Below are 12,986 nucleotides of genomic sequence, written 5' to 3' on the forward strand. Positions count from 1 at the left end.
GTTTTCCTGTGGATGCAGCTACTTCGAAAAATCCACGAAATGAACGTAATTTATTTAATGGATTTAAAATCAATCGTCTTGCATTTTAAACCAGGGAAATAATACCGAAATGGATGAAAATCGAAATCGTTAAAATACCGGTTTCGGTATATTACCGATATTCTACCGAAACCGAAATAAATACCGGTATTTTTCGGTTTTTCCAATGTGCGAAGGACGACCCAAATAAAATGGAACTGCGTGCTACTCACCCTAGAGCCGTCAAGAAGCACAGTCACCTAAATTAGTTTAGTATGTCTACACAATATAAATACGATCCGTCGTAAAAACCTCTTTGCGAAGGAACAAACGCGAGCCCGAATTCAGGTAAACTATCCACCGGCGACGACGTATCTACAATGACTGTCATAAAACATTAAGCAAAAGACCTTCCAGATATACGTCCCAATATTATTAAACACATTGAATAATTACATTTGATAGATATATTTTACTAGATAAAATATACTTTACCTGGCGGTATACCGGAAAAGGTTGTTATAGCACACAAAAAACGCACACCGATCGGCTCCGAACCGGCCGATTATTTACAACCACCGTTCTCCGACAATTTCAACCCCGACAGATGGACAACACGTGCGACAGACCCACCGAATCAGATCGATGGGATTATACATACAGTGGGTGTAAAAGAAATAGTATTCGTACGCACTTTAAAACAGAATAACTTTTTTATAAATGTACCAAACAAGCATTGGTTTACGAAATGATATGCAAAAAAGCTTTTCCAAAAATTATAATTTACAAGGTTACATGCAAAAGTAAAAAAGGCATTTTTTCAAACTTTTTTAATTGGGCCCATAATGTGAAAATTTAAAATATATGTTTTGTAGATCTATGTTAGTTACACACATGCTGAAAATTTCATCGAAATCGGTTGACGCAGGAAAAAAACGACACGCATCGTAAGATATACGATTCTGTAGATTTTTTAAGCAGAATCTGATCAAAAGTCGTGTAAAACTACGATTTTAACCATTTTTAACCGCTCGTAGCTCGTGTGTATGTTAATCGGTTTCGATGAAATTTTCAGCATGTGTGTAACTACTATAAATCTACAAAATATATTTGTGAAATTTTCTTTAAGGCCCAAATAAAAAAATTTTTTAAAATACCTTTTTTATTTTTGCATATAAATTATAATTTTTGGAAAGTCTTTTTTGCATATCATTTCGTAAACCAATGCTTGTAATTGATTATAAAAAATCAGGTCGTTTAGAATAATTACAAAAATGTTATTCTGTTTTAAAGAGCGTTTGAATACTTTCGTGGCTCACTGTATAATTGTACATTTAACTGGGAGCGAGCTCAGGTGACGAGCAAACATAACATATGAAGAATATAGTTCGAAATACAAAATACTGTCGGTTCTGTGTTCGCGCTAAAACTGTGGCGGCTACCTCCTACGCTCGCCACGAGATGGACAAAGGGTCGAGACCTTTCTCGCTAGTACCTGATCCGTCACCGATTTCTATATATACCGTCTTCAACGGTCCTCCAATATCCCAGCGTCTGTGGCAGGTCCCGCTATTGTAAGTAACCTTACCGATGAGTTCTTCTAGCGGTCCTGGGACGAAATCCCCCTTAGGATAAAAAAAGGGTGGAGGATCCTTGCAACTGCCCGACGGGCAGCATCCCGTCGAGCTGCACAAGATTGTGTGAATCATTTGTGCAGAGAATCCGTTAGACTCTTCTAGTTTAACGATTAATTAGCAGTTGCAAAGTGTCCGACGTCGAGCTGCACAATAATTATTAAAACATTTGTGCAGAAAATCGTTAGACTCTCTTCTAGTTTAACGATTTGTCTTAATGAGCGCCACAGTTGCAAGAGTGTTCGAAAAAGTATACGAAACAAGAATGAAAAAGAAAGAGAAAGAAAAGAGGTATCCTTGCAACTGTCCCGACGTCGAGAATCGTTGAAGTAAAAAAACCTCTCTAAAACATCTCAACGATTACTGGGAAATTAATTTTTTTAATAAACTCCTCTATTGAAAATTTGAAATACGTACTGAAACAAGACTTGTACGGAATTTAAATAAATATTTTTGTCATGCTCGGTAGATTTCTAGTGTCAACCCTCTATTGCAGTGGTCCCCAACCCCCGGTTCGCGGATCAAATGGTACCGGGCCGCCCAAGGAACATTAAATACAATTACTTAAATGCAATTAAATTAAAATTATTCGTCGCGGTAAAATTATCAAACGTTGACCGGTCCGCGGCGATAAAAAGGTTGGAGAGCACTGCTGTATTGCATGAATTTTGATGACGAGTTGAAAAAAATATATATGGCTGTTCGTCTAATTAAAAATGAGTGTGGTCATGAAATAAATAATAAAATTTTATTAGAAAATGTTATTTATTGCATTTTATGTTTGTTCCTGTATGGGAATTTTATACATATATATGCAGGTACAAAATCGCAATGTTCCCACATAGAACCAACATGCTCAGAGTCTTCAATATCGTCTACTTAACTTACTATCGAACATTTGATATGTAAATCCCTAATTGGGAACGAAAAATTATGCACATACTGAAAATTTCATCGAAATCGGTTGACGCAGGAAAAAAACGACATGCATCGAAAGATGTTCGTAAACCAATGCTTCTAATTGATTATAAAAAATCAGCACGTTCGACACAATTATAACAAAGTTATCCTATTTTAAAGGGAGTACGAATACTTTTTACATCCACTGTACACATACACACACACATACTTTTCTATTTTAATATATATAGATTATTATTACTGTAATAAAATTTACTAAAATTTGTATCAACATTAATTATCAATAAGACATGTGAGTTACGGAATATGTACCACGTTTATGATCGTGAAGCAGTTAGTGTATCCTGTACATTGGAAAAACCGAAATTGTTACCGGTAAATATATGCAAATATACCGGTATGACGTCATACCGATGGATCGTTTAACTAACCATTTCACTAAAACAGACGTCACTCGATCGAGGAGCTAGATAGCTTTGAAAATTTCGTTGCTCCAGAACTACACAACTTACTATAATACCAGCGTTCCCATTTCTATTCGCAACATTTATTCGAAGCCGAGATACGCCGCTAAAGGTTGACGGTTTAGAATTTAAAACCGCACTTATTTCAGCGCAAACCGAATACAATCTGATGAAATTACGAATGCGCCGCCGTAGATCGAAACCGATCGTTGTTGGATACCGGCGTAGTTTTATCGTTAACATTTCACGTGGCAAACAAATGAGCCGTGTTATTTATGTAAAGTGGCCAGAAGCTTCCCCGTGTGCACGAGCTGCTAAAGGAAAAAGGTATACGAAAGGGTGGAGAGAAAAGACAGAGCGACGCGACGGTGCGAGAAGGGAGAAGAGAAAAGAGGTAGATAGAGACGGAGATCGAGGGACAAGGAAAGTAAAGGCGGCTGTTGGAGAGAGAAAGAGAGAGGGTGAGCTGAAAACAGGCCGTAGGTATTCAGGTCAAATGCCTGGCAAAGTGAGCAAGTATTTCTTTCACGTGTACTTATCAATGCACCGATAGCCAGTGTCTAATGAATTCAGGCTCGTACAAAATGTTATGAACGGTGAATAACAATTTCCGAACCTTCCCCAAAGCGGTGGGAAGCTATTCAAATTTTACACTTTCGAACTATCGATCAATCCTCATAAACGAACGATAAAATTCATTTATGTGGTCGTCAATAATTTAATGCTGCACTCGATGTATGCATAGAACATTCTCCCACTATTTAATTACTAAAACATGAGAAGTAGTTAACGCGTGTAAAATTAAACTGCGCGCGAACCTTTCTAACGATCAGATTCCATTCTTTTATAAGTTCGTAAAGATTCAACTGTTCCGAAATGGATGAAACGTTTAAATGATTACCTTTCTTTGAATTCTAAAAAGATTTGCTCATATTTTCTGCCGATTAATTTGTCGAAGAATATTCGTAGCAAAAATGGCGGGATGTATGGTGTCCGTTGACACGTGTCGAATGGCAGAGGCGTGATAAAGTAACGATCGCGGTTACTCGATAGGAAACAAATAAATCGTTTTACCGGTTTATAGATTTTCAGTGCGCAACATCGACGCGGCGCGTATCGGTTTTCATTATTTGCCCCGCATGATTTTACGAGCGTTTCCTTCGTTGCGGCACGCTGTTACAATTCTCCAGCTTATCGTAATCACTTCGCCCATTCATAACGGGCATATTTATGCTGCAATTAACTCTCGTTAGCGGAAAGCCCATCAAGTACATGACTACACCGGTATATCAGCCACACAGAGCACCGCACTGCCGGCTGATTTCGTTATGCCAGCGCGCAACGTGCTGCCGCAATCCTCCGCGTGGAATTAACAATACGACCCGCGCCCCGAGAAACCGCCTCAATGACCCATACTTAGGCGTCTTATTGTTATTACTCGCGAGTAATTATCCAATAAAGCGAGTCGATGGACTAGGCGAAACTGTGTCGCGAACCAAATACCTGTCGCCAGCAAAAATTCCTCGAGGCTTTCACAGCCGATTTATGCAACCCCGGAAGCGGACGCTCGCTTAAAGAACCTTGTCTCAAACCATAATCGTTTTACCAACTTCGGAATTCAAGATCAAATATTTCCCACTTTCTAAACGTTCTCAACGAAATAAAACAGTGTGTACTATGATTTACAACTGAAAGTGTATTCTATCCGATTAGTAATCGTCTTCTCGATAACAAAAGCGATCATTAGCTTGCGAACTTTTATGCAAATTACCAGTTTTACAGATTATTGTATGGAAAATAAAACAAGAGAAATTTCATATCACCGGCCAAAAGACTCTTCACTGTGAAAGGAAAGTAGAAATGTTCTTAACCTTCGTTAATGCAGTTGATTATATTATTAACATCTTAACGACGGATGACACGGCATCAAATTGGTACATAATAGGTAAATTGATTAGCGATACGGTCCCGTAACGAAGGCGTTGACGCGGCGCGAGTCACCCGTCGTTAAGGTGTCAAGTGGTCAATTCTCCAAATTTTAATTTCCTTTTCTCTATAGCAATATCAATATAAACTGCTCGTGTTTGTTCTTGTTTACGGTCTCGGTGACATGCAGCGCACTAGTGTGAGCAACGAGACGACAAGAGGACGGCGAGATAAGATCAACACGCCATTGTCACCGAGAATCACACCGTAAAAAATGATTGCAATGTACCCGCTGTCACTCGACACTCCGAAGACAAAGCCCCATTAAAGTAATCACAGGAAATTGTGTATTTGCTCCGGAACGAATTGAAGAGAAACGACACGGAGTGAAACGCGTCGATCGCCGGGACTCCCGGAAAAATAAACAGACCGTCATATTTTTGCATTTATATGGTTTTCCCTGGGTACGCGGGATCGTCAAGGGACTCCGGATAGAGCCCATTTGCGTCGGCCCCTCAAAGGGCTCTTTACGATGTCGTGTTGGGAATTAATCAACAAGTTTCAGTCTGACAATCTTGACTTTATCGCGGCAAAGTCAACGGTTATCGGCACGAGCCACAAACGCGCCATCTTTCGCGAGAAATTTGAGATAGCGACGCTTTGGTATTCGCTGTTGCGATAAATTATGGATTTCTACACGCGTGATCGGCTTTCATCGGCGTACTGCACACGTTTTTGATTCCTCTTTGGACGTCCATAAGTTTTTAACGAGATCGCGTCGTGATAAAATCAATTTTCATGTAAATTATGTTCTACAAATTTAATGAATACACAGCGAAACGTTGATTAATCGAACCTCCGTTATCATCTCTTTATGTTTGGAGCGGTATAATGACATTCTATTAATACATTCTTATTTTACAAGGAGCTGACAAACATCAAGGTCTGTTTTCTATTAGCTTCGAACTTCTTTGAACGCTTTAAACGTACAAAAATACGCAGTTTAGTGGCGACATAGATAATAAAAGGCTTTCAATCAACACGAACAAAGGGCTCTTCAATGCAAATTCAACCCTTTCACGCTTAGAACGATAAAACCATATGTCGGACAATGTATTAAATTCACTTTCTAAACATATTTCATTCTTTCTATTTGCTTTTTTTTTTAAAAGAGACATTTGTCCCGCCGAGTAAGAAAGTACGCGTAGTTTATAGGACTTCCTGTTACCCGGAGACTCTACTATATCAAAAAAGGATCTGGAGAAGAGGAACTTATGTTGATCGCATTCCCGTTTCGGGACACTGTGACGTCGGTCTCGAACTGCGTTTGCATTATCAAAACTAGTAGAGATATTTATGTGTTCTGTTTCGCGTGATTTATCTAGCGCGCGAGGAGACGGAAAGCAAAGAGACCGGCGGAGGAGGAATAAGGAATAAGGAAGAGAACGGAAAGAGGGAAAAGAGAGAGAACAGGCGTCTGCTTAGCACTGACTAACCCCATTTGGTAGCGAAGCGAGAGAAATCCATTCCAAGGCGCGGAACATTACCCAAACCATCGGCCGGGGCCCTGAAACCCAGCCATGGTTGCCATGGTGACCGCGTCCATACCCCTCTTCCTACTTGCCTCGTGCAACCCTCCGTAGCCCATTTTCCACCCCTTGCTCTGCCGACGCCCACACTACCGCCATCAGCATCGCCACCGCGCCACCACCACTACCACCACCACTGCCGCCGATGTCCATCCCCTACTATCGCGTATTCCTCCCCACACCCCTTTTAACCATCTTTTTCATTTTTCATCCCTCCTCGGGCTCGCGGTATCGCTCGACGATCGGCCTGTATCAATTTACGGTATCGATTGCTTCACGATCAATTATTCCTTTCTATCTGATTGATGATGACTTCCACGCTCGAAACGCAGTTACTCCGTAATACATGGTGTCCCATCTAAGCATCCCCGCGAACTTGAAAGTTCGCTGCAGCGAGCTTCGTATCACCTCGCGGAAATTGCGCCGGATGAATTTTAGATTTTATCCTATACCGTTTCGAAAGTTTTCACGCGCGCTGTTGCGACACACTCCTTTTGTGTCTCGCCCGTCCCTTTACAATCTTCACAATGAAATTCATAGACGGTTTTCAAATAATCTGACACGTGGCACAGATCTTCGAAAAATAAAATCGTTCTAGCTCTGCTGTTTGCATTTTTGCGACCAGTGTGTAGTTCGCGAGTTCATTTTGCGTCGTGCTTGCTCTATGGCAGAGTTGGGCAATAATCAACTTATATTTAAAAATGACTAATGGTCTTTTTGAATGTTAGTCATAGCAAAGTAGTCATTAGTCAAAACTTTTTGATTTGTTAGTGATAACTAAATGGCAAATACGGTGGGTGTACAAAGTATTCGTACACCTTTTAAAAACTAATAACTTTTTTATAATCGTGCCAAACGACCTGATTTTTTATAATCAATTAGAAGCATTGGTTTGCGAAATGATATGCAAGAAAAATTTTCCAAAAATTATAATTTACAAGGTTACATGCAGAAATGAAAAAGGCAATTTTTAAAACTCTTTTATTTGAGCCCTTAATGAAAATTTAAAATATATGTTTTGTAGATCTATGTTAGTTATACACATGCGTTTTTGTACAGAATTTTAAACAGATCCCAGTACCACTTAAGGGTTAGAAGATGGGAAATTGAATCGGATGTTCGCACCAGCTGATTTATTGGAATGTCAAACGAATGTGTTGGACAACGTAGCGGTAATGATTCGATGGAACACCCTGCAGGATCGTTCGAGTAATTCGGGTTTGCGGAGCTAGTGTGTAAGCAAGGTACGCTTAATTGGAAAGAGGTGAGGAAACTTGAACGTTTTCCCGCCAATTAGCAACAACGCTTAAAGGTTACGGTTTTCTGGCTCGGACACGTATCCCGCGTCTGTAACGATTTCCGTTGCGCCATTGTGCCAAGTTTTACGCGCGACGAATAAAATGCGGCGCGTGTGTGCGCGCTGAATCTGTTGATCGACGCGAGAACCGAGATCGTTCCCGCTGAATGAAATGCAACACGAATCGGAATTCTAATCCAAGCGCGATAGCCGATGCGCTCTGCGTTTCGTTAATAAACCGAAATTGGAAGTTCGCACGGGAAAAAATCCTAGATCACAGAATAAAATGTCCCCGCGCGGATCCACAGTTTCCGTCAGATTAGAATTTTCAAGAGATTTCCTCGTTAGACTCCGCGAACTTCGTATCTGCCGCAACTGAGGCCGAACTAACCAGGTCAGTTAATAAGAAGTTGACTAGGGGAAACAAAAAGGGAGAGGGAAGCAGAGAGAAAGGACGAAGAGGAAGAGAGAGAGAGAGCGAGATGCGAGGAAGAAAGTTTACGCAAAACTTCCGACGCATAATTACGAACGAAACGGCTATGTACAAGCAAAATTTAGTTCCAGAATCCCGAAGCGAATTTGTTATTGAGGCACTGTAGCACATACTTCTTTCGAGTGTAGTTCGCCAGGCCGTCGCATTACGAACTGTGCAAAGCGATTCTTTGCATTAGATTGGTACATGTGAAACAGAATTGGGCACCAATCGATTAAAAATTTAATCATGATCGATTGATTAATGTGTACGATTAAAAAAAGAAATCAACGAAAGGTCGACGATTGATTCAATCGACTGATGAAGTTAATCGTTAAACGTTGATTAAAAGAAGAGATCATTGAAAAATCGAAGATTGCATCAATTGACTGACGAAGTTAATCGTCAATCGTTGATTAAAAGAAGAAATCATCGAGAGAAAACATAACAGCACGTAAACAGAGTTTATATTATAGACCAAATGACAATACACCTAAACTCATTTTACATTTTCATCAGTATTCATATATAGTTTTGCTTCCGTATTTCATTTCGAAATTTCAGCAGTTAATCAATAATTAATTATCCGATTGACGATTACAATTGAAAGGAATGGTAATCGTTAATCCCAATTAACGACTAAACTAGAAATCTAATCGTCAACCGCAATTAACGACTAAACTAGGAGATTAATTGTTAATCGCGGTCAACGATTGAAGTAGCAATTTAGTCGTCCATCGTTGATTTAATTTTTGCCCATCTCTGATATGAAATGTGGTGAATCCTATATCCGATATTCGAACGGAAGCAGTTTAACACTAAACCTTCCAAACCCGTAAAAATGGCTGACACGTGTTGTCTTATAAAACTGACATCATAGAATTTATATAGATTTGAGATGCAAAAATGTATGTAACCATTTCCAGTGAAATCATCATTATAATTACAATGATTGTAGAATAGAAAAGCAGAGACGGGTCATTTGACCGGCGGTGGTAGGTTTAGTGTTAAAAGCGTAAAAATTGCAAGAAGACAAAGCTATACGGCAGAATCTGGTGTCGGTTGCAGCATGATTTAGCTACACCGTGTATGTCGGAAACGCAGCTCGTGGAACGGCTACTTTCGTTGCCATAGTTTCAAGGTTGTCCGGCGTGTAGCAGCATAGATGCCTAAAGCTCATCGTCTGGCTCGGATTCGATGGGTTCGGAGTCGTTAGGAACGATCCCGACGACGAGCAGTCGGTTCGGCCGTAGTCGACGAATTGGTTTCCAGGTAGACTGGGACAAGATTCTAACGGTACCCGCTCGATCGCGGCAGGATGGGATGGAATGGCACGGAGTTACAAGGCGGCGCGGGCGGTTCAGTGACCGACCGACCGACCGATCGACTGCTCGCTACGTCGGGAGAAAGAGCAAAGCGGAAAAAGAAGGAACGAGGCACACACCACACACACGCACACGTACGCGCGGGCACGCACGCGCGCACGGATCCACATACAGGGATCCCGAGTATATACTTGGTATCAGAAGTGGTACTCGTCTCGCTACTTTGCGGTCTCGTAACTCGATTCTTAAGCGGATATCGTTTGCACCGAGACGACGACGCGTCGATAACAATGAACCGGTCGAACTATCGTAGATTAACAACCACGACAATCTCTCGTGTATCGGCCAAACTATGGGTAAACCCCGAGACGAGGAGACTTTACGCTTCTTTTATGAAGGATCGATTTTCCCCCGAGACTATCCTTGTTTAAAGGATCACCATCTAAATATAGTTCGAAGGTACCGCCGATTACGCGATCGTAGCCTTATATTGAACGTTGGCTTGACCGAGTCATCCGTCGATAGAAAGTGGAACCGTTCGCACAGTGCGCTGATTTATGCGATTGCGATGGTCACTTTGCTGCTCCGGATATATATCACGCTTTAACAACTGGGCTGGTTATCGATGTAACTTCAGCGAAGTGTTCCGTCTTACGTGTCCATATATATGAAGTCATCCTTCGTTCTCGCCAGATATCCAGAAATTAGAATAGCCTGATGCTTTGGATTATTTCGGACACGAAATGAATTGAAAAAATGACCGATAGAAGCGACAACGGCAACGAACTTCTTCTCATTGAATAATGCAGAAAATTGTGGTTATTGTAAGTTTTCCGACCTACATTCGCCAGCCATCGATCCCCGAAACGTGACAGCGAGACGGAGTAAACGAAGATAACTTTTTCGGTCTGGAATAATCAAGTCTCCGATCCGCGAGAATAATTCAGAGCGATTCAATCCTGTAAGTGGATCGGAAAATGTATGGGCCGCGTAAAAATTGAAAAGCCCGAATCTGACGATTCCCTCTCGTACGCCGTAAAGCGTCGGGATTGCGAGCCGGTGCGCGCGGCGCGGCGCGGCGATTGCGTTCGGTTTTGTTGTTTCGCCGGTTGCCGCAATTTTCGAAAGCACGCGAAGTTTTATTCACGGTATAAACGTTGGCGCCACCCTTCTCTTACATCATCCGATTCACCTACGCGTGCACACCGAACTGCGCTGGCCCCTTGCTCGGCTGAATAAATTACACAATTTCCCTTCTTGTTCCCACTACTACGCCCCCGCCGCCCCCTTCTAGTCCTTGCACTGACTTCCTCCTTTTGTGGTGTTGCGTTTCGCTCTCGAAGGACATACGTACCGAATGTGTGTGTGTGAAATCGACGAACGTGTGCGGCGGGTCCGTTCACGCGACGAATTTTCTTCGCTAAATGCAAATACGTGCCATCAACCGAGCTCGCGGTGTTTTATCCTTTGAGTAACAAAGCGGTGGAACAGTGGATCGATGGAAACCGTGGTCACAAATTTGGGGAAATGCGGTAACCCGAAAATTTCGATCTCTGCTCTAACCTTGCCGAATGCGATTGTTTGCAGCTCTTAGCTGGATTCAACAGTAAACACGCTTATACATTCTCTTATTTAAAACTAGAACGTATTCGACTACATGCAACGCTGTTTCTAAATTCTTATATTGGGAGATAGATCCTGAAATGTAACGAAGCACGTTTTAAATCCACGTTGCTGTGAAAGTAGGAGAAATTCTAAATAAATAGGTTAAAGAGATGGAACAAGAACTTCTTGAAGGGGTAGATAGAGAAAAGAAATAGCCGAGGAACCATAGAAAGAAGAAGAGGTAGATGAAGCAAAAATAGATGTCAAGCTGGGAGAAATGGGGATAAGTCACATAATTGAAAGAATCACGAAAAGACGATCGACGAGACGAAGGCAGAAAAGGGTGAGCAACCGGATGCTGTTTAATTCTGTTAGGGGAATAAAATTCCTACTACTTTCGTCAACGTTGTCTACAAGATCAGAACATAGTAATGTTCCTGTGTGATTTTGAAAATTACTTACGGTTTCGTGCCCCGGCGTCGTTTATTGTCAATCTAGGGTCAGAGTGGTCCCTGCTTTTTCGCCGTGGACACTGGCAAGTATTCCCCGGTAATCCGGATAGCTGTGCCTTAAATGAACGAGCGCAATATTCCATTATGTAAGACAATGATAGAGTTCTCGATGGTCGAGAGCCCGATGATCCCATGTTGCTCTATTAATAGACTGACCTTCCTTGTGTGCTGCTAGCCGAAGTGTTAGTAGGATAGCGTGCATTGCGTCGACGATGAGATACGTTTCCCTTTGGGAGAGGAAACACTTCGGTCACGAGGAAGGAAGGAACGACGGGGGGGATTGTTCGCCAAAGCCGAAAGTAACGCCGTACAGCTTTTAGGACGATTCATAATTTTATTCGTCACATCTATTTCTATACGAAAAAAACCAGTTTTATGTGTTAGACTCTGCAAGAATTTGTTACTTCGAATTCTCATTGAAATTTGACGAAAATAATTCCATAGAAACACCAGTTGAATTGAAGCGTGGACGAAAATATGGAGAAAATTCTTTGGATTGTCTTGCTACGTCTAATACCTTTCCACCCCACGCACAAGACGCTCCACAGCTTCCATTTTTGATAGCTGCGTGACAATGTGGATAAGCATTTGTATTGGCAGAACTCGCGAGCTAGTGAACAGGAATTTAGGAATGCGAGCAAATTTCCGGAACGAATAAATGAGAAACGACGGTTTGATGGTTTTTGATAAGATCTCAGATAATTATGGACGATACAGTTCGAGATTCGAACTTGGAAAAACTCAAACTTTCTTTACAACCCTTGTACGAGAACTCGTCATCATCAGGGAGGGAAAGAGAGAGAGAGAGAATACAGCGGATAGAGCGGGAATCGAACAACGAGAGAGGATAACGGAGAATGCTGCAAGCACGCCGCTAACTTCGGTTGCTCGTGAAAGTGCCGTAAGTCACGTTTTAACGAGCGCTCGATTTATATTGTCGGCGTTCCACTGACCTCGCAGCGACGACACCCGTCGTGCACACCGATAGCAAAGACAGTTGCGCGAAAAGCTGCGAAACTGATGCGTACGGCGCGGCGTACAGAAATAGACCCCCGTCGCTAATCCAGAACCGATCACGGTGCGTTAAGTCGTTTACAACAACGCGTATTTACCGCGTCCGTTGTAAACACTCCTCGCATCCTGCTCACCGCTTTATGAGCAATAGTGCATGCGGTTTAACATTGCTTGAAAGAAGTCCTGGATCAAAGGGGACCTGTTTCTTG

Source organism: Lasioglossum baleicum, chromosome 4 (genome assembly GCF_051020765.1).
Source record: "Lasioglossum baleicum chromosome 4, iyLasBale1, whole genome shotgun sequence".
Classification (NCBI taxonomy): domain Eukaryota; kingdom Metazoa; phylum Arthropoda; class Insecta; order Hymenoptera; family Halictidae; genus Lasioglossum; species Lasioglossum baleicum.